General features: G+C 42.3%; 1 long non-coding RNA gene across 1 annotated transcript in view; it reads left to right on the forward strand.

Moving 5' to 3' along the window:
* The window catches only part of LOC133049518 (uncharacterized), a 304,845-nt gene extending 286,993 nt beyond the window's left edge, over nt 1-17,852 (forward strand). The window contains exons 5-6 of the long non-coding RNA XR_009691348.1: nt 16,518-16,748; nt 17,718-17,852. This is a non-coding gene — a long non-coding RNA (uncharacterized LOC133049518). The remainder of the gene's footprint in view (nt 1-16,517; nt 16,749-17,717) is intronic.
* Nucleotides 17,853-18,753: the final 901 nt, after the last annotated feature.

Consider the following 18,753-nt stretch of genomic DNA (forward strand, 5'->3'; position numbering starts at 1 on the left):
TATTTTTTGCTTGACTGTGTCAGGTCTTCCTTGTAGCACTCGGAATCTTTGTTGGTGGTGTACAGACTCTCTCGTTGCGGTTCGAAAGCTTAGTTTCTCCCCGTCATGTGGGATCTTCGTTTCCCCACCAGGGATCAAATTAGCATCCCCTGCATTGCAAGGCAGATTCTCAGCCACTGAACCACCAGGGAAGTCCCCTATTTCTGGGTTTTTTAAATCTTTATTTTTATTGTGAAATATATAAAACTCCCAGCTACATATATACAATTCGTATTTTTTTAATTTATTTTTTATTGAAGGAAAATTGCTTTACAAAATTTTGTTGTTTTCTGTCAAACCTCAACCTGAATCAGCCACAGGTATACATATATTCCCTCCCTTTTGAACCTCCCTTCCATCTCCCTCCCCATTCCACCCCTCTAGGTGGATACAGAGCTCCTGTTTGAGTTTCCTGAGCATACAGTAAATTCCTGTCGGCTATCTATTTTACATACGATAATGTAAGTTTCCATGTTATTCTTTCCATGCATCTCACCCTCTCCTCCCCTCTCCCCATGTCCACAAGTCTATTCTCTATGTTTCTCCATTGCTGCCTATAAGTAAAATCTTCAGAACCATTTTTCTAGATTCCATATATGTGCATTAGAATATGATATTTATCTTTCTTTTTTTGACTTGCTTCACTCTGTATAATAGGTTCTAGGTTCATCTACCTCATCAGAACTGATTCTAATGTGTTCCTTTTTATGGCTGAGTAATATTCCATTGTGTATATGTACCACAACTTCTTTATCCATTCATCTGTCGATGGACATCTAGGTTGCTTCCATGTTCTAGCTATTGTAAATAGTGCTGCAGTGAACAATGGGATACTTGTGTCTTTTTTAACCCTGGTTTCCTCAGGAATGGGGAATCCCTAGGAGTGGGATTGCTGGGTCATGTGGTGGTTTTATTCCTAGTTTTTTTTTTTTTTTAAGGAATCGCCCTACAGTCTTCTCTAGTGGCTGTATTAATTTACATTCCCACCAACAGTGCAAGAGCATTCCTTTTTCTCTACACCCTCTCCAGCATTTATTGTTTGTAGACTTTTTGATGCTGGCCATTCTGACTGGTGTGAGGTGATATCTCATTGTGGTTTTGATTTGCATTTCTCTAATAAGTGATGTTGAACATCTTTTCATGTGTTTGTTAGCCATCTGTGTGTCTTCTTTGGAGAAATGTCTGTTTAGATCTTTTTCCCACTTTTTGATTGGGTTGTTTGTTTTCCTGGTATTGAATTGTATGAGCTGCTTGTATATTTTGGAAATTAATCCTTTGTCAGTTGTTTCATTTGCTATTATTTTATCCCATTCTGAGGGTTGCCTTTTCATCTTGCTTATAGTTTCCTTTGCTGTGCAAAAGCTTTTAAGTTTAATCAGGTCCCACTTGTTTACTTTTGTTTTCATTTCCATTATGCTAGGAGGTGGGTCATAGAGGATCTTGCTTTGATTTATGTCATCGAGTGTTCTGTCTATGTTTTCCTCTAAGAGTTTTATAGTTTCTGTCTTACATTTAGGTCTTTAATCCATTTTGAGTTTATCTTTGTGTATGGTGTTAGGAAGTGTTCTAATTTCTTTCTTTCACATGTAGCTGTCCAGTTTTCCCAGCACCATTTATTGAAGAGGCTGTTTTTGCCCCATTGTATATTCTTGCCTCATTTATCAAAAATAAGGTACCCATAGGTGCATGGGTTTATTTCTGGGCTTTCTGTCTTGTTCCATTGGTCTATGTTTCTGTTTTTGTGCCAGCACCATACTGTTTTGATGACTGTAGGTTTATAGTATAATCTGAAGTCAGGAAGGTTGATTCCCCCGGCTCCATTCTTCTTTCTCAAGACTGCTTTGGCTATTCGGGGTCTTTTGTGTTTCCATATGAACTGTGAAAGTTTTTGCTCTAGTTCTGTGAAAAATGTTATTGGCAATTTGATAGAGGTCACATTGAATCTGTAGATTACATTTGGTAGCATTGTCATTTTCACAATATTGATTCTTCCTACCCAGGAACATGGAATATCTCCCCATCTGTTTATGTTATCTTTGATTTCTTTCATTAGTGTCTTATAATTTTCTGTGTACAATTCTTTTGTCTCCTTAGGTAAGTTTATTCCTAGATATTTAATTCCTTTTGTTACAATAGTGAATGGGATTGATTCCTTAATTTCTCTTTCTGATTTTTCATTGTTAGTATATAGACATGCAAGTGATTTCTGTGTATTAATTTTGTTTCCTGCAACTTTGCTAAATTCACTGATTAGCTCTAGTAATTTTCTGATACTATCTTTAGGGTTTTCTATGTACAGTATCATATCATCTGCAAACAGTGAGAGCTTTACTTCTTTTCCAATCTAGATTCCTTTTATTTCTTTTTCTTCTCTGATTGCTAAAGCTAGGACTTCCAGAACTATGTTGAATAATAGTGGGGAAAGTGGGCACCCTTGTCTTGATCCTGATCTTAGGGGGAATATTTTCAGTTTTTCACCAGTGAGAATAAAGTTTGCTGTAGGCTTATTGTATATGGCTTTTACTATGTTGAGGTTGAATCCTTCTATGCCCATTTTTTGAAGAGTTTTAATCATAAATGGGTGCTGAATTTTGTCAAAGGCTTTTTCTGCATCTATTGAGATTATCATATGGTTTTTATTTTTCAATTTGTTAATATGGTATATCATATTGATTGATTTGGGTATATTGAAGAATCCTTGCATTCCTGGAATAAACCCAATTTGATCATGGGTGTATGAGCTTTTTGATGTGTTGCTGAATTCTGTTTGCTAAAATTTTGTTGAGGATTTTTGCATTGATGCTCATCAGTGATATTGGTCTGTAGTTTTCTTTTTGTGTGTTGTCTCTGGTTTTGGTATCAAGGTGATGTTGGCCTTGTAGAATGAGTTTTGAAGTGTTCCTTCCTCTGTAATTTTTTGAAAGAGTTTTGGAAGGATAGGCATTAACTCTTCTCTAAATGTTTGATAGAATTATCCTGTGCAGCCATCTGGTCCTGGGCTTTTGTTTTTTGGGAGATTTTTGACACAGCTTCAATTTCAGTGCTTGTAATTGGGTTGTTCATAATTTCTATTTCTTCCTGGTCCAGTCTTGGATGATTGAACTTTTCTAAGAATCTGTCCATTTCTTCCAGGTTACCCATTTTATTGCCATAGATTTGTTCATAATAGTCTCTTATAATCTTTTGTATTTCTGCATTGTCTGTTGTAACCTCTCCTTTCTGATTTCTAATTTTATTGATTTGATTCTTCTCTGTTTTTTTCTTGATGAGTCTGCCCAAAGGCTTGTCAATTTTGTTTCTCTTCTCAAAGAACCAGCTTTTAGTTTTATTAATCTTTACTATTGTTTCTTTCATTTCTTTTTCATTTATTTCTGCTCTGATCTTTAAGATTTCTTTCCTTCTACTAATTTTGGGGTTTTTTTTGTTGTTCTTCTTCTTTTTCCAGTTGTTTTAGGTGTAAAGTTAGGTTGTCTATTTGATATTTTTCTTATTTCTTGAGGTAGGATTGTATTGCTATAGGCTTCCCTCTTAGAACTGTTTCTGCTGCATCCCATAGGTTTTGAGTTGTTGTGTTTTCATTGTCATTTGTTTCTAGAAATTTTTTTATTTCCCTTTTGATTTCTTCAGTAACCTGTTGGTTATTTAGAAACGTATTGTTTAATCTCCATGTTTTTGTGTTTCTTACAGTTTTTTTCTTGTAATTGATATCTAGTCTCATAGTGTTGTGGTTGGAGAAGATGCTTGATATGATTTCAACTTTCATAAATTTATTGAGGTTTGATTTGTGACCCAAGATGTGGTCTATCCTGGAAAATGTTCCATGTGCACTTGAGAAGAAGGTGTATTCGTCTACATTTGGATGGAATGTCCTGAAGATAGCAATGAAATCCATCTCATCTACTGTATCATTTAAGATTTGTGTTTCCTTATTAATTTTCTGTTTTGATGATCTGTCCATTGGTGTGAGTGGGGTGCTAAGTCTCCTACTATTGTGTTACTGTCAATTTCTCCTTTTATGTCTGTTAGTGTTTGTCTTATGTATTGAGGTGCTCCTATGTTGGTTGCACAGATATTTACAATTACTGTCTTTCTCTTGGATTGATCCCTTTATCATTATCTAGTGTCCTTCCTTATCTCTTGTAATCTTCTTTATTTTAAGGTCTATTTTGTCTGATATGAGGATTCCTACTCAAGCTTTCTTTTGCTTCCCATTTGCATGGAATATATTTTTACATCATCTCACTTTCAGTCTATGTGTGTCTTTAGGTCTGAAGTGGGTTTCTTGTAGACAGCATATATATGGATCTTGTTCTTGTGTCCATTCAGCCAATCTGTGTCTTTTGGTTGGAGCATATAATCCATTTATATTTAAACTAATTATTGATACATATGTTCCTATTGCCATTTTCTTAATTGTTTGGGGTTGAGTTTGTAGATCTTTCTCCTTCTCTTGTATTTCTTGACTATATAAGTCCCTTTAACATCTGTTGTTAAGCTGGTGTGGTGGTACTGAGTTCTCCTAACGTTTGCTTCTCAGAAAAGTTATTTATTTCTCCATCAATTTTGAATGAGATCCTTGTCAGGTACAGTAATCTTGGTTTAGATGTTTCCCTTTCAGTACTTTAAATATATCCTATCATTCCCTTCTGGCCTGCAGAGTTTCTGCTGAAAGATCAGTCGTTAAATGTATGGGGTTTCCCTTGTATGTGACTTGTTGCTTCTCTCTTGCTGCTTTTAATATTCTTTCTTTGTGTTTAGTCTTTGTTAGTTTGATTAGTATGTGTCTTGGCATGTTTCTCCTTAGGTTTATCCTGTATGGGACTCTGCACCTCTTGGACTTGTTTGACTATTTCCTTTTCCATGTTGGGGAAATTTTCAACTATAATCTCTTCAAAAATTTTCTGATACGCTTTCTTTCTCTCTTCTTCTTCTGGGACCCCTGTAATTCGAGTGTTGGTGCATTTGATATTGTCCCAGAGGTCTCTGAGACTATCCTCAGTTCTTTTCATGCTTTTTACTTTATTCTGCTCTTCAGAAGTTATTTCCCCCACTTTATCTTCCAGGTCACTGATTCATTCTTCTGCTTCAGATATCTGCTATTGATTCCTCCAGAGTACTTTTAATTTCAGTAATTGTGTTGTTTGTCTCCATATGTTTATTCTTTAATTTTTCCAGGTCTTTGTTAATTGGTTCTTGCATTTTCTCCATTTTGTTTTCAAGATCATCTTTACTATCATTATTCTGAATTCTTTTTCAGGTCGTTTGTCTGTTTCCTCTTCATTTATTTGGACTTTTGTGTTTCTAATTTGTTCCTTCATTTGTGTAGTATTTCTCTGCCTTTTCATTATTTTTTTTAACTTACTGTGTTTGAGATCTCCTTTTCCCAGGCTTCATGGTTGAATTCTTTCTTCCTTTTGGTTTCTTCCCCCCTAAGGTTGGTTCAGTGGTTTGCGTAAGCTTCGTATAGGGTGAGATTTGTGCTGGGTTTTTGTTTGTTTGCTTGCTTGTTTGTTTTTCCCCTGATGGGCAAGGCTGAGTGAGGTGGTAATCCTGTCTGCTGATGCTTTGGTTTGTATTTTTGTTTTATTTGTTGTTTAGATGAGGCCTCCTGCACAGGGTGCTACTGGTGGTTGTGTGATGCCAGGTCTTGTATTCAAGAGGTTTTCTTAGTGTGACTTCTCACTATTTGATTCTTCCTAGGGTTAGTTCGGAGAAGGCAATATACGGAGAAGGCCATGGCACCCCACTCCAGTACTCTTGCCTGGAGAATCCCATGGATGGAGGAGCCTGGTAGGCTGCAGTCCATGGGGTCTCGAAGAGTCAGACTTGACTGAACGACTTCACTTTCACTTTTCACTTTCATGCATTGGAGACGGAAATGGCAGCCCACTCCAGTGTTCTTGCCTGGGGAATCCCACGGACGGCGGAGCCGGGTGGGCTGCCGTCTATGGGGTCACACAGAGTCGGACACGACTGACGTGACTTAGCAGCAGCAGCAGCAGGGTTAGTTCTCTGGTCTAGAGTCTTGGAGTCTGTTCTCCCACTCCAAAGGCTCAGTGCTTGATCTAGTTGCACTCTTCTTTCTACGTACTGAGCTCCACATCCCCTCAGCACCTACAGAATGTGAGGATTCTGCTGCCACAAATCCCCCTCCAGGGACCTTCCAGCCAGGCAGGAGAGACCACTCACACCAGCACCTATTTTTTTTCTCTCTTTTCCTTTGTGCTTAGTTGCTAAGGTAGCACATGCAGAGGCTGCCTATCTGGCGCTTCAGACCTGAGTTCCTGGTATGAACCGGCTAGGCGGCACGTCACCTCAGGACGTGTGCAGAAGCGCCTAAAACACAACTCGTATTTTTTAAAGACTAAGCCAAATCCTGAATTCCCATCACTCTGATTAAGAACTAGGACAGAACTGATACCTTCTAGGAACATCCAAATGAGACTCTTCACTTCATTCCTCTCCCTGTCCCAAGAGGTAGCCCCTGTCCAGACTTTTATGATAGTTACCCCTTTGCTTTCTTTATAGTTTCACCACCCATGTATACATCAGGAAAAATAGAGTTTAGTTTGGTCTGTCTTTGGTCTCTTCCTAACAGTTCTCCCGGATCTGCTTCCTTCACTCCATGTTATATTTGGGAGATTTATTCCCATCAGACGAGTTCATTTGTTTTCAGTGCTGCATGCTTTTCTTCCTGTGATTGTATCATGATCCATGTTCTGTCCCAGGACTCGGGGACATGGAGATGGTTCCAGATTGGGTGTTAACAAACAGAGCTACTATGAGCCTTCTCCTTCATTTCCGTGGCACGCTTGCAAAGGAGTTTCTCTGGCGGCACAAGAGACGGGTGTTGGGTTTGTGATTCTTGCATGTTCTACCTGGTGAGGTGCAGTTCAGTGCTTATACCTGTTTTCCCCTAGCAGCTCACACGTGGTTTTATTCAAATATTTTCCTGACTGGGTGTTGTGATTTTTAAGAGTTGGAAAGCATGCGCCTGAAGACTCCCAAGGTCAGGAAAGGAGACATTGGGACGAATTGAGAGAGTAGCCTTGACATATACATACTACCGTGTGTGAAATAGCTAGTAGGAAGCTGCCGTATAGCACAGGGGGCTCAACTCAGTGCTCTGTGATGCCTAGAGGGGTGGGGTGGGAGGCGGGAGGGAGGGAGGCATGAGAGAGGGGATTTATGTATCCTTCTATCTGATCCACATTGTTGTCCAGCAGAACTAACACAACTTTGTAAAACAGTTATACTCCAACTAAAAAGTAAATTAAAAAAATGAAGACCCCTAAGGTAATAATTTTTTAAAAAAATAAAACTCAGGATTTTCTCATTGCCTGGTGGTGGTGTTGATGCTGTGAGCGTGTAGATGGGCTCGGAGGAAACTGGAGCCGCAGAAGGGATGCTTACGTTGACTGAGTGCTTGTATCCTGCCATGCATGGAACTCAATGCTTTTCTGCTTTCCAAGTATCAGCTCCTAAATTTTCACATCAGCCTTAGGAGATGTGATTGGTCCCACTCGATAGGAGAACTGAGGTTCAGAGGAAATGGAGGACATGCCCAAGGTCACGTGGGGAAATGCTGGAGCTGGAACTTGAACCCGAACCTGTCTGTCTGTTAACGGTCCTCTTCCTAGTGCTTCAGGCTGTGCCCCTCTGCCTCACTGGCACGTGACCTTGACCTACAGCTGCCCTGATGTGACTGAAGGAGACATAATTCATGCCAGCGAATTCCTTCCAATACGACGGTGACCCAGAACACAGCCCCTAGGGATAAGTAGCATGAACAAGAGAGAAACTTGTTTTTAGCTGCTGAGTTGGGCAGCTGTTTTACTGCCCAGTCCTGGCCAGTCCTCGTGGATAAAAATATACAAGCACATTCACAGGATCTCCATTTTTGAGTGCTTGTTTGAATGCCTAGCACAGATGGAGGCTTTTCCCTTGCTGTGAGTCACTCTCCTGACTACCCAGAGGTGAATCATGGAAGGGAGACGTTTCATTATCAAGGTATTCTTAGAATGTTCTTAGGATGTTCTCAAAGCTCTTAATAGTTCATGCAGAAATTAATATATTCTGATGGATTAGTAACTTACCAGCAAAACCCTCAATTTCTATAGCACCACTGGAGGCAGAAAACTCACAGTGTTTAACTGACTTAATTAGTAGCTCAGAGTCACAACTAAGATCATTTATAAGGAAAATGGATAAGATGAGGCAACAAGAAGGACCAATCACTAAAGACTGAGAAAATATGTTATTTGTGGCAATGAAATGAAAGAGTTTCCAGTTGATTGAGTGGGGCTCACATTCAAAGGGCCCTACAGGATAAGGACATTTATTCAGCGAGATACTCAGGAGAACCACCATTGCCCTCACCTTCTCTTCAATCCTACTTCATGCCAGGAGTGTGCCCAGAGGCCTCAGCTGCCAGAAAATATGACCTGAGGAGTCCTGATGGAGAAGCTAGAAGGCAGGCATGCATGGCGCTGACCCTTTATATACCACATATGATATATGTATCCTATTCTAGATCATATTTTCTTAAGCTAAAGTATAGCTGATTTACAGTATTGTGTTAGCATAAGCAGAGAGATTCAGTTACAATAATACACGTAGAGATTCTTTTCCGTATTCTTTTACATTGTTGGTTATTATAAGATATTGAATATGATTCCCTGTGCTAATACAGTAGGACCTTGTTTATCTCTTTTATATACAGTAGCTTATATCTGCTAATCCCAAACTCCTAATTTATCCCTCTCTACCTTTCCCCTTTGGTAACCATAAATTTGTTTTCTATGTCTGAGTCTGCTTCTGTTTTGTAAATAAGTCCATTTGTATCATATTTGAGATTCCACATACAAGTGATAGCATATATTTATCTTTCTCTGATTTACTTTATTTATTTATTTATTTTTTTACTTCATTTAAAATTATTTCTAGGTTCATCTACATTGCTGTAAATGGCATTCTTTCATTTTTTTATGACTGAGTAACATTCCACTGTGAATGTATGCATATGTACATATATATCATGTCTTCTTTATCCATTCTATATCATGAATTATATACTACATATATATGATATGTATAGAGGTTTGATATAAGGAATTGGTTTACATGACTGGCAAGTCCAAAACCCGAAAGGCAGGACAGAGGCTGGGACCTGAGGCAGGATTTCTATGTTACAGTCTGGAGGCAAAATTTCTACTTCTCCAGGAAATCTAGGTCTTTGCTCTTAAGGCCTTCAACTCATTGAATGAGACCATCTCGGGCTGAATTATGTCCTCCCAGAATGTGTATGTGAAGATCTTAACCTCTAATGTGATATTTGGAGATAGGGTTCGTATGTGTGTGTGTGTGTGTGTGCACGCTTATTCACTCATGAAATGAGGTCATAGAGTGGGGCCCTAAACCCATGACTGGTCCTTATAAGAAGAGGAAGTGACACCAGGGAGGAGCACACAGAAGAAAAAGCCAGGTGAGGACACAGAGAGAAGGTTTCCAGGTCAAGGAGAGAGGCCTCAGGAAAAAACCAGACCTAATAGCACCTTGGTCTTGGACTTGCAGCCCCCAGAACTGTGAGAAGTCACTGTCTGTTGTTTAAGCCATCCTCTCCCCCGACACACACCAGTCTATGATGCAATATTTTCTTATGGCAGCATAAGCAAATACAGGGGCCCACCTAAATCTGAGAGTAATCTTTTATTTAAAAGCAGTCAATCCTAAAGGAAATTGGCCCTGAATATTCATTGGAAGAACCGGTGCTGAAGCTCCAATACTTTGGCCACTTGATGCAAAGAGCCGACTCATTGGAAAAGACCCTGATGCTGGGAAAGATTGAGGGCAGGTGGAGAAGGGGGCAACAGAGAGTGAGATGTTTGATGGCATCATTGATTTCAATGGACATGAGTTTGAGCAAAGTCCAGGAGATACTGAAGGACAAGGAAGCCTGGGGTGCTGCAGTCCATGGGGTTGCAAGGAGTCAGACATGACTGAGCAACTAGACAACAACAACAATGAGGCTTCCCTGGTGGCTCAGTGCTGAAGAATCCGTCTGCCACTGCAGGAGATGTGGATTCAGTCCCTGGTCCAGGAAGATCCTACATGCAGTGGAAGTCTATTCATTTTGTTGCAAATGGCGTTATCTCATTCTTTTAATGACTGAGTATTATTCCATTGTATATATGTATCACATCTTCTTTATCCATTCATCTGTTGATGGACATTTAGGTTGCTTCCACGTCTTGGCTATTGTCAACAGTACGACAATGAACACTGAGGTGCATGGATCATTTGGGGCCATGTTTTTCTCCACATTTTTGTCCAGAAGTGGGATTGCAGGATCATATGGTAGCTCTATTGTTAATTTTTTAAGGAAACTCCATACTCTTCTCCCCAGTGGCTATACCAAAGTTCATTCCCGCCCTTTTTGTGGCCATTGAGTAGTCTCACACCTCTTTTAGCCCCCTTTGCTCCCAGAACAGCAGAAGCCATGCCCTGATGGCAGAGACCTGTCCCTGGGCCTCACATCAGAGCTTCCTGGAAAGTTTTTCTTTTCAACTCCATGATTGACATGCTTTTTTTTTTTTTCTGGTGATTGAGCTGGAAATGAAATTCCACAGGCTTGAAAAACTGTCAAGCAGAGTCTCATTGAAATTGCTTTTTTTTTTTTCATTTTTAATTTGAAGAAAACAAAAGCCCAAAACCCTGCAGTGAAAGAGTCATTAAATAATTGACTGCACTTGCCATTCTAAGAGGTAATTCAATACACCCCATCAAGCCACCTTTAGAACGGAACTTTTCGGAGGCCCTCACTAGAGCCCACCTAGTAGGGGAAAAGCAGCTTTCTTGGGAGGAGGCGTCTGTGTTCCCTGGACTGGGAGCCTGGAGAGCGGAAGCAGGCAGACACCCTCAAAGGGACTGCAGCCCTGACAGAAACCAACTACATCACAGACAAGGTTGTTTAAAACTTGGCAATTTCAGATCAATTTCCCTTCGGGGGTAGAACATGAAGATACTTAGGAAAGCAAATGCGTTTAAAGGCAGCCTAAAGACTTACCAGGGTTGCATGTGCCTCAGATTCTAATTCAAGGGGATCTGAAAGGTGGTTTGGAATCTTTGGTATTTAACAATTCTTCATTCTCTCATTGGCACTTCAAAATTTATAGCGCTTTTTTTCTCTTTGCTGAGTTCAGCTTAATTAAGGATGCCTTGGTTGTTATTAACAAATAAATCCCAGATGGACTTCTTTCTTAGTTTAATGCATTAATTGCATTATTTTTTTTTTTTCCAATCTGGAATAAAATCCTCAGGAAATCACTAGTGATGCTTTTTTTTAAAAAGTTGTGATAAAATACACATAACATGAAATTGATCATTGTGACTGTTTTTTTGTGTCCAATTTAGTGGTATTAGGTACATTCATGGTGTGCTTCTGGGTCACTTTTGCACTTTTTCCTACCTTCATCCCCAGCAGTCTGGACTCACTAGAAGTGGCAGAGCAAGATTTTGATGATTAATTGCTATTTTTGCTAGTCCCATTGCAACTCTCTTGGAATATTGTGCCTTTATTCTGTGAAGGTCTCTCCTCCATTTGAACAGTTTTTGTTTAGTTGCTAAGTCATGTCTGACTCTTTTGCGACCCCATGGTCTGCAGCCTGCCAGGCTCTAACTACTTTCAATCAAATGCTTTCACCTTAGCCAAACACCCACAGAATTGAGGAATGGCATCTCCCTCTGATTCTAATTCGTGGTCACACGTCTTCACACAAAGGCTACAAAGAAAAGGAAAAGTTACCAGTGGAAGGAACCAATGTTTTTGGGGTAGCTCTGTGCTGCTTCTGTGCTAACCCAGGTCCAGATGTCACCCCTTTCGCTATTTACAAGCATCCTCCACCCTACTAGTTTCATTTAACAGATGAGGACGCTGTGGCTCAGAGAGGTGAAGGAACAAGGTCACACAGCTGGGACTGAACTCCAGGTTCAAACGAATTACAAATCCAATATGGTCTGTGGCCTAAGAGAAATGGAACCCAGAAAGGCAGGAAGATTCTAGGAGGGTGATGGGGAAGGTGAATAAATGAGCAGGAGAGTAACAGGAGAACACGCCCATCACCCTTTCCAGGAGGAGTCAACACCATTGACCTCTGCTCTCAACAGCACTCACAGGGTCCCTGGCTAGCTGGGCCTCATATGGAGAGACCTCCCAGTAAGGGCTTCCAGGCCATGCTCGTCCCAGCTGGGAGTCTGATTACAGACATTTCAGAGTATTTTGATCACTTGCATTCTCCTGCACATAGGGTCACTCAGAGCTGCAGGCAGAATTTCTGACTCTGCCTTCAAATTAAAACGCCAACTATTTGTCAAGATGGATTTTCTTAACCAACTGTCTCTGCGTGTTGAAATGTCTCTGGTTGAAAATGCCCCTGGAGAGTTACCATGGCAACACCTGTCTGCAGAATGGTGGGAAGGAATCCTTAAAAGAGATTCCAAATTGCTGTGGCCACTTCCAGCCACAGACACGCACTGGGTTTTGCTCTGGGGGTATCTATCTGATGACTCTGGCCTGGGGATGAAAGACCAAGAGGAAAACTCCAAGGTTCCAAAGATGTGTATGAAGCATCTCCCCAGCCTCAGGAGCAGGCTCACAGCGTCTTTATCAGGCTGTGCTGATTTTCTTCCGTCCTCCCTCCGTCTTCAGGGCTCAAGGTCAAACAGTTAAAAGCAGATTTATTTTGAACAGGAAAGGACTGAATGCAAGTTAAGGAAAGGACAGCTGGCTCAATAAAGGTGGGTAAAAGAAGACAGAAACAGTTGAAGGTTTGAAAACTGAAATTGGGTTTTGATAAAGGATTAAGATAATTTCCAAAACAGGTCAGTGATTTTTTTTTTCTTTCTTTTCCTTTCTTTCTCTCTTTCTTTCTTCCCCCTTCCCTGACTCCCTCACTCTCTCCCTCCCCCCTTTCCTTCCCTCCCTTCCTTCTTTCATTCTTTCCTTGGAATAGAAATGTAAACAATCCAGAGATTTGAACTGTAGAGTCTGACGTTAGCAAGTTTTACAGTTATATGAACTCCCTTGCTAATATTTAATTAGTGCTATGATCTTTCTAAAGATGGCAAACAGCATACTTCAGTATTTAAAAGCTATACAAACTCAGTTACATATGAGTATAGGGTTTTGTGGGTGTGTGTAGAAAAGATCTATAAATGTTGTAGAGAGTGAAAGCCACTCAGTCATGTCCAACTCTTTGTGACCCCACGGACTATATGAATTCTCCAGGCCAGAATACTGGAGTGGGTAGCCATTCCCTTCTCCAGGGGATCTTCCCAACCCAGGGATCAAACCCAGGTCTCCCACATTGCAGACAGATTCTTTACCAGCTGAGCCACCAGGGAAGTCCAAGAATACTGGAGTGGGTAGCCTATCACTTCTCCAGCGGATCTTCTCGACCCAGGAATCTAACTGCGGTCTCCTGCGTTGCAGGAGTATTCTTTACTCACTGAGCTATCAGGGGTCCCTAATGTTATAGAAGCATCAGCCATTTCTAAGCCCTCTTGTTTGTTAAGTCTGGTCACAATATTATTTTCATTGGCGAGACCACCCAGGAGGACTCCAGAAGAGTCCAGTTGACTCCTTCTCCCATCCTTTTCTCCTGATCCCACCCATCATCACAGTCTGACCCCAGAGTAGGGACCATGTGGACACCCTGCAGGAAGGGTCTCAAAAGCACATGACCAAAAACCCCCAGACTCTTGGAAAACTTAAAAGAATGCTTCATTCACTTTTGTCCTAGGTTGTTGTGTTCGTTTCCTTACCAAGGGACCACAAACCAGGTGGCATAAAGGAGCAGGAATTCGAGGACTTACCTGGTGGTCCAGTGGCTAAGACTCCACACTCCCAATGCAGGGGACCTGGGTTTGATCCCTGGTCAGGGATCTAGATCTCACATGCGGCAACAATGATTGAAGAGCCCATGTCCCGCAACTAAGACCCAGCACAGTCAAATAAGTAAAATTTTTTTAAAAAGAAAATGAAATAAAGGAACAGGCATTTATTCACTCACAGTTCTTGGAGCCAAAAGTCCAAAATCCAGGTGTCAGCAGGACTGATTCCTTCTGGAGGTCATGAGAGAGAATCCTTTTCATGCCCCTCCCCTGGCTTCTGGTGGTTGCCCAAGGTCCCTGGTGTTCCTTTGCTTATAGACGCATTCCTCCAATCCCTGCCCCCATCTTCACGTGGCCTTCTCCCTGTGTGCATTGATGACTCTTGTTTTCTTATAGGGACTCCAGTCATGATGGATTAGGGCCACTCTAATCCAGATGGCCTCCCCCTAACTTGATTTCATTTACAAAGATCCTACTTCCAAATAGGTCATGTGCACAGGTGGGAGGCTTCCCAGGTGGCGTTAGTAGTAAAGAACTCGCCTGCCAATGCTGGAGACATAAGAGGCACAGGTTTGAACCCCCATCGGGAAGATCCTCTGGAGGAAGGCATGGAAACCCTCTCCAGTGTTATTGCTTGGAGAATCCCATGGACAGAGGAGCCTGGCGGGCTACAGTCTGTGGGGTCACAAAGAGTTGAACACAAGTGAAGTGACTCAGCACACACACACAGAGGTGGGGGAAGGTGAAGTGAAAGCCGCTCAGTCGTGTCTGACTCTGCGACCCCGTGGTCTCTACAGTCCTTGGAATTCTCCAGGCCAGAATACTGGAGTGGGTAGCCTTTCCCTTCTCCAGGGGATCTTCCCAACCCAGGGATCAAACCCAGGCCTCCTGCATTGTAGGTGGATTCTTTACCAACTGAGCTTTCAGGGAAGCCCCACAGGTGGGAGAGGGAAGGTTACATCTTCTGCCTGTCTTTTGGGGAGGCACAGTTCAACCTGCAACAGCTGGGTTCCTCCTGAAACAGACCCCAAGACAAAGTTGTGAATGCAAATATTTAGTTTCTTTGGGAGGTGATCCCAGGAAGTGCTGAAGCAGGTGGAGAAGTGAGGAAGGGAAGGGAGGCAGACAGAGGACATGAATGAGTGGGACGCTCTTGGGGGCAGAAGGGGCCTAATCCTGCTGGGGGCCCCAGAGGACCATGCAGACTGTCCTACTGGAGAAGGTTTGGGTGTGTATGCTGTAACCTCGTCTGTAGGGCCTCGGGCTGCTGGGGCATTGCCTCCCAGCATGTCCATTTCCTGGGAAAGCCCTCAGGCAGACCGTGGCCATGGCAGGGGGAGGTGGCTGCCTGCAGGAACCCCAAGGCATGGAGACAGTGCCAGCAGCTTCTGCTCTGATCTTACACAGTGGGTCTTCCTCTCACATTGAGAATAAGGGATTTCTATTGTCAATCACTGCCGTTCCTTTTTGAACATTGGCAGGTAACCACTATCTGACAGATTATGAGTGAAAAAGATATTTTACTCCAAAATCACTTCCTTTAGCTATTGTCCAATGACAAATCATTCTAAAGATTTTCAAATTGATAACTGCATTATCTGAGCTTGAAGAAACCTTGTCTCTGGGATATATTTTTTCATCTTCCTTAAAGTTTGGTTTGCAAGCCTGTGCCTTCCCTTCCCCAGTCTGTGCCCATCTGGTAAATTCCTATGGGCATGCTAAGTCACTTCAGGTGTGTCTAACTCTCTGTGACTCTGTGGACCATAGTCCGCCAGGCTCCTCTGTCCATGGGATTCTCCCGCAAGAATACTGGGGTGGGTTGCCATACCCTCCGCCAGGGGATCTTCCCAACTCAGGGATCGAACCCGGGTCACCTGCATTGCAGGCAGGTTCTTTACCGCTGAGCCACAGGGGAAGCCTAGTAAATCCCTCTCCAACCTTTAAGACTGAATCACATCTCTGCGTCGACGATGAGCTCCTGCCAGTCATCCTGTAGTGCCGAGCACAGCGCCCTATAGGAGGACATTATGCCATGAATGTTTGCTGAGTGAGTGAATTATGAATGAGTGAATGAAAGAATGTATGAATGAATGAATGTGGGATCATTGGTTATTTCAAGCTCTCCCTACCACACAATTGGGAAGTGGCACCCTAACAGCAAAACTGTAAATTCATTATTCTTCCCAGTGTGCCGTAACCCAGGACACTTTATATTCACACAAACACCTTGAAAATAGCTACTGACAGTCTGTTCAGATGTCACTGACATGGCCCACATGTGACCGGTTTTTCTTCCTCAATTTGATTGCTCTTTGATGTGCAGCCACGTGACTTCTCCCGGGCCTGGCAGTATCCTCTTCACAGCCTTTTCTCTTGGGCTTACGGTCAGCTTGCTGTCCTCCCTCAAAGGAGGCAGCCCCAGTCCACCATCCCACAGCAGGCCTGTCCCTTTGTCACTCTGGTGTCCTGGTATGCCACTGTTCCACTCTTGAGACAGGGCTATCGCTGTTCCTTGGTGCAGACTTGGGCCAATGCAAAGTTTTTATCTAACCTCAGAACTTTTGATTTCTTTCTCTGGATTTCTGTAGGAGCTGAGGAACATCTGAAACACTGGCCAATTGTCCTTCAATCAGTTATTCACTTTGCCGTCATGACTTCATCGACGATTCCATGAAACCCAGAGCTGCTACCAGGACAGTTCTAGGACAGCCGTCATCCTCAGCTTCCTCTTCGCTGTTACTGCCCGTCTTGTCATCACTGTCAGCATCCATCTGTCAAGCACTGAACAGTGTGAGCTGAAGATTTCCTTGGAGCTGGAGGTGAGGTAACAGAACCCTTAAAGCTTCTATCTTAAGTGCCATTACATTGGCATATTTTTTTTTTCACAACCATGTTTGAACATCCATCCAACTATTTAATAAATACTTATGGCAGGACCATTACACTGAGAATACAATGGTTTAAAAGACCCACTTCCCCACAACTATTCATAGTTGTGTTAGTCATCATAGCCAAAACAATTAAACAGACGAAACACTGAAAGAATCTTTACTTGAAACATTGAGAATAATGTTTGAAACAACTAAAATATCTTCAACAAATGAATGGATAAACAAAATGTGGTATATATAATAGAATATTTCTCAGCTATAAAAAGAAATAAAGCGCTGATTCCTGCTACAATATGGATGAACCTTGAAACCTTATGCTAAATGAAAGAAGCCAGACACAAAAGGCCACCTGTTATATGACTGCATTTAAAGGAAATATCCAGAATAGGTAAACCTACTATAGAGATGGAATGCAGATTGGCTGTTGCTGGGGGCTGGGGGAGGGGGTACAGAGTGTGACTGCTTGGTGATTTCAGGATTTCCTTTCGGAATAAGAAAATATTTTAGAACTAGATACAGGAGGTGGTTACACACAGATGTGAAAGTGCTAATTGCCACTGAATTGTATGCTTTAAGTGGCTAATTTTATGTTATGTGCATTTTGTCTCAATTAAAAAAAAATGTTTTTTAAAGACCTGACTCCTATTCCTCACAGTCCATGAGTTCCAGTTTCATGTATAGGCCCCAGAGAATCTGTGAAGGGGGAGAGACCACAGTCTGGTGTGGAGGCAATCATTGCCATCACTAAGACCTTTAAAGGAGAAAAGGACTTGGAAACCATCAAAGGACAAAGGCTAGGATGGGATTAGCAGGGAAGTTAGGCCCTGTGGCTCTGTGGTGTTCTTGGTTTGGTCCTTAATTAACAGAGTAGCCTTGTTTTCTTTTGTTTTGTTTTAGCACTATTTGGCAGCCACTGGGCAAGTTGGTGGAGGAAGAGGAGATACAAGGATGAAGGAGATGAAGACTCAGCCCACTGTTCAACCTACCCACCAGCTTGCATCCTAACAGGGGAAGAGACCTGCCCACAGACAGTGATAAATGGGGTAGGATAAATAATAAATGCTGTGGGAGGGTCACATGGAACTCTCTGGTATAAGCCCTGGAGAAGGAGGGAGATAGACTTTATCCAAGAGAAGGAGTCACTTTCTACCCCACGGGGCTGAGGGCAAGTGCCGAGGGCTTAAGAGAACTCCATGCCCCAGACTCTGCCCTGCAAGCTTATGTTCCCATCAGTAAAGGAGGCCAATTGGGTGAGTGGCAGATTGTTTCCCAGTTAGATCAGCAATGCAAGGAATTGAGGAAGAGCCCCTAGTGCTGGCTGATTCTGATTCTCTCCCCAAGAGATGCTCACTTGACTTTCCATTTCCCCTGGGTTCTCCACTGGCAGCAAGAGGCATTAAGGGGCAGGGAACCTCCTCTCTGGGATTTTGCTCTGCTAGAGAGAGTGCTCTGGGCTTGACCTGTAGTATCTTTCACAGTCATCCTTTGAAACAGGGATTATGAACACTTCTTTATGTATTTATTTTTTAAATTCTTATTTATATTTATTTGGCTGCACCAGGTCTTAGTTAGGCTTCCCAGGTAGTGTTAGTGGTAAAGAACCTGCCTGCCAATGCAGGAGACATAAGAGAAGCAGGTTCGTCTCCTGGGTCAGGAAGATCCCCTGGAGGAGGACATGGCAACCCACTCTAGTATTCTTGCCTGGAGAATCCCATGGACAGAGGATCCTGGCAGGCTGTAGTCCATAGGATCACAAAGAGTTGGACACGACTGAAGTGACTTAGCAGGCATGCGTTGCGTCTTAGTTGCGGTACGCAGGATCTTTAGTTGCATTCAGACTCCTTAGTTGCGGCATGTGGGACCAAGTTCCCTGACCAGGGATGGAACCCAGGCCGCCCGCATTGGGAGTGTGGACTCTCAGCCACTGGACCAC

This window comes from Dama dama, chromosome 30 (genome assembly GCF_033118175.1).
Source record: "Dama dama isolate Ldn47 chromosome 30, ASM3311817v1, whole genome shotgun sequence".
Classification (NCBI taxonomy): Eukaryota; Metazoa; Chordata; class Mammalia; order Artiodactyla; family Cervidae; genus Dama; species Dama dama.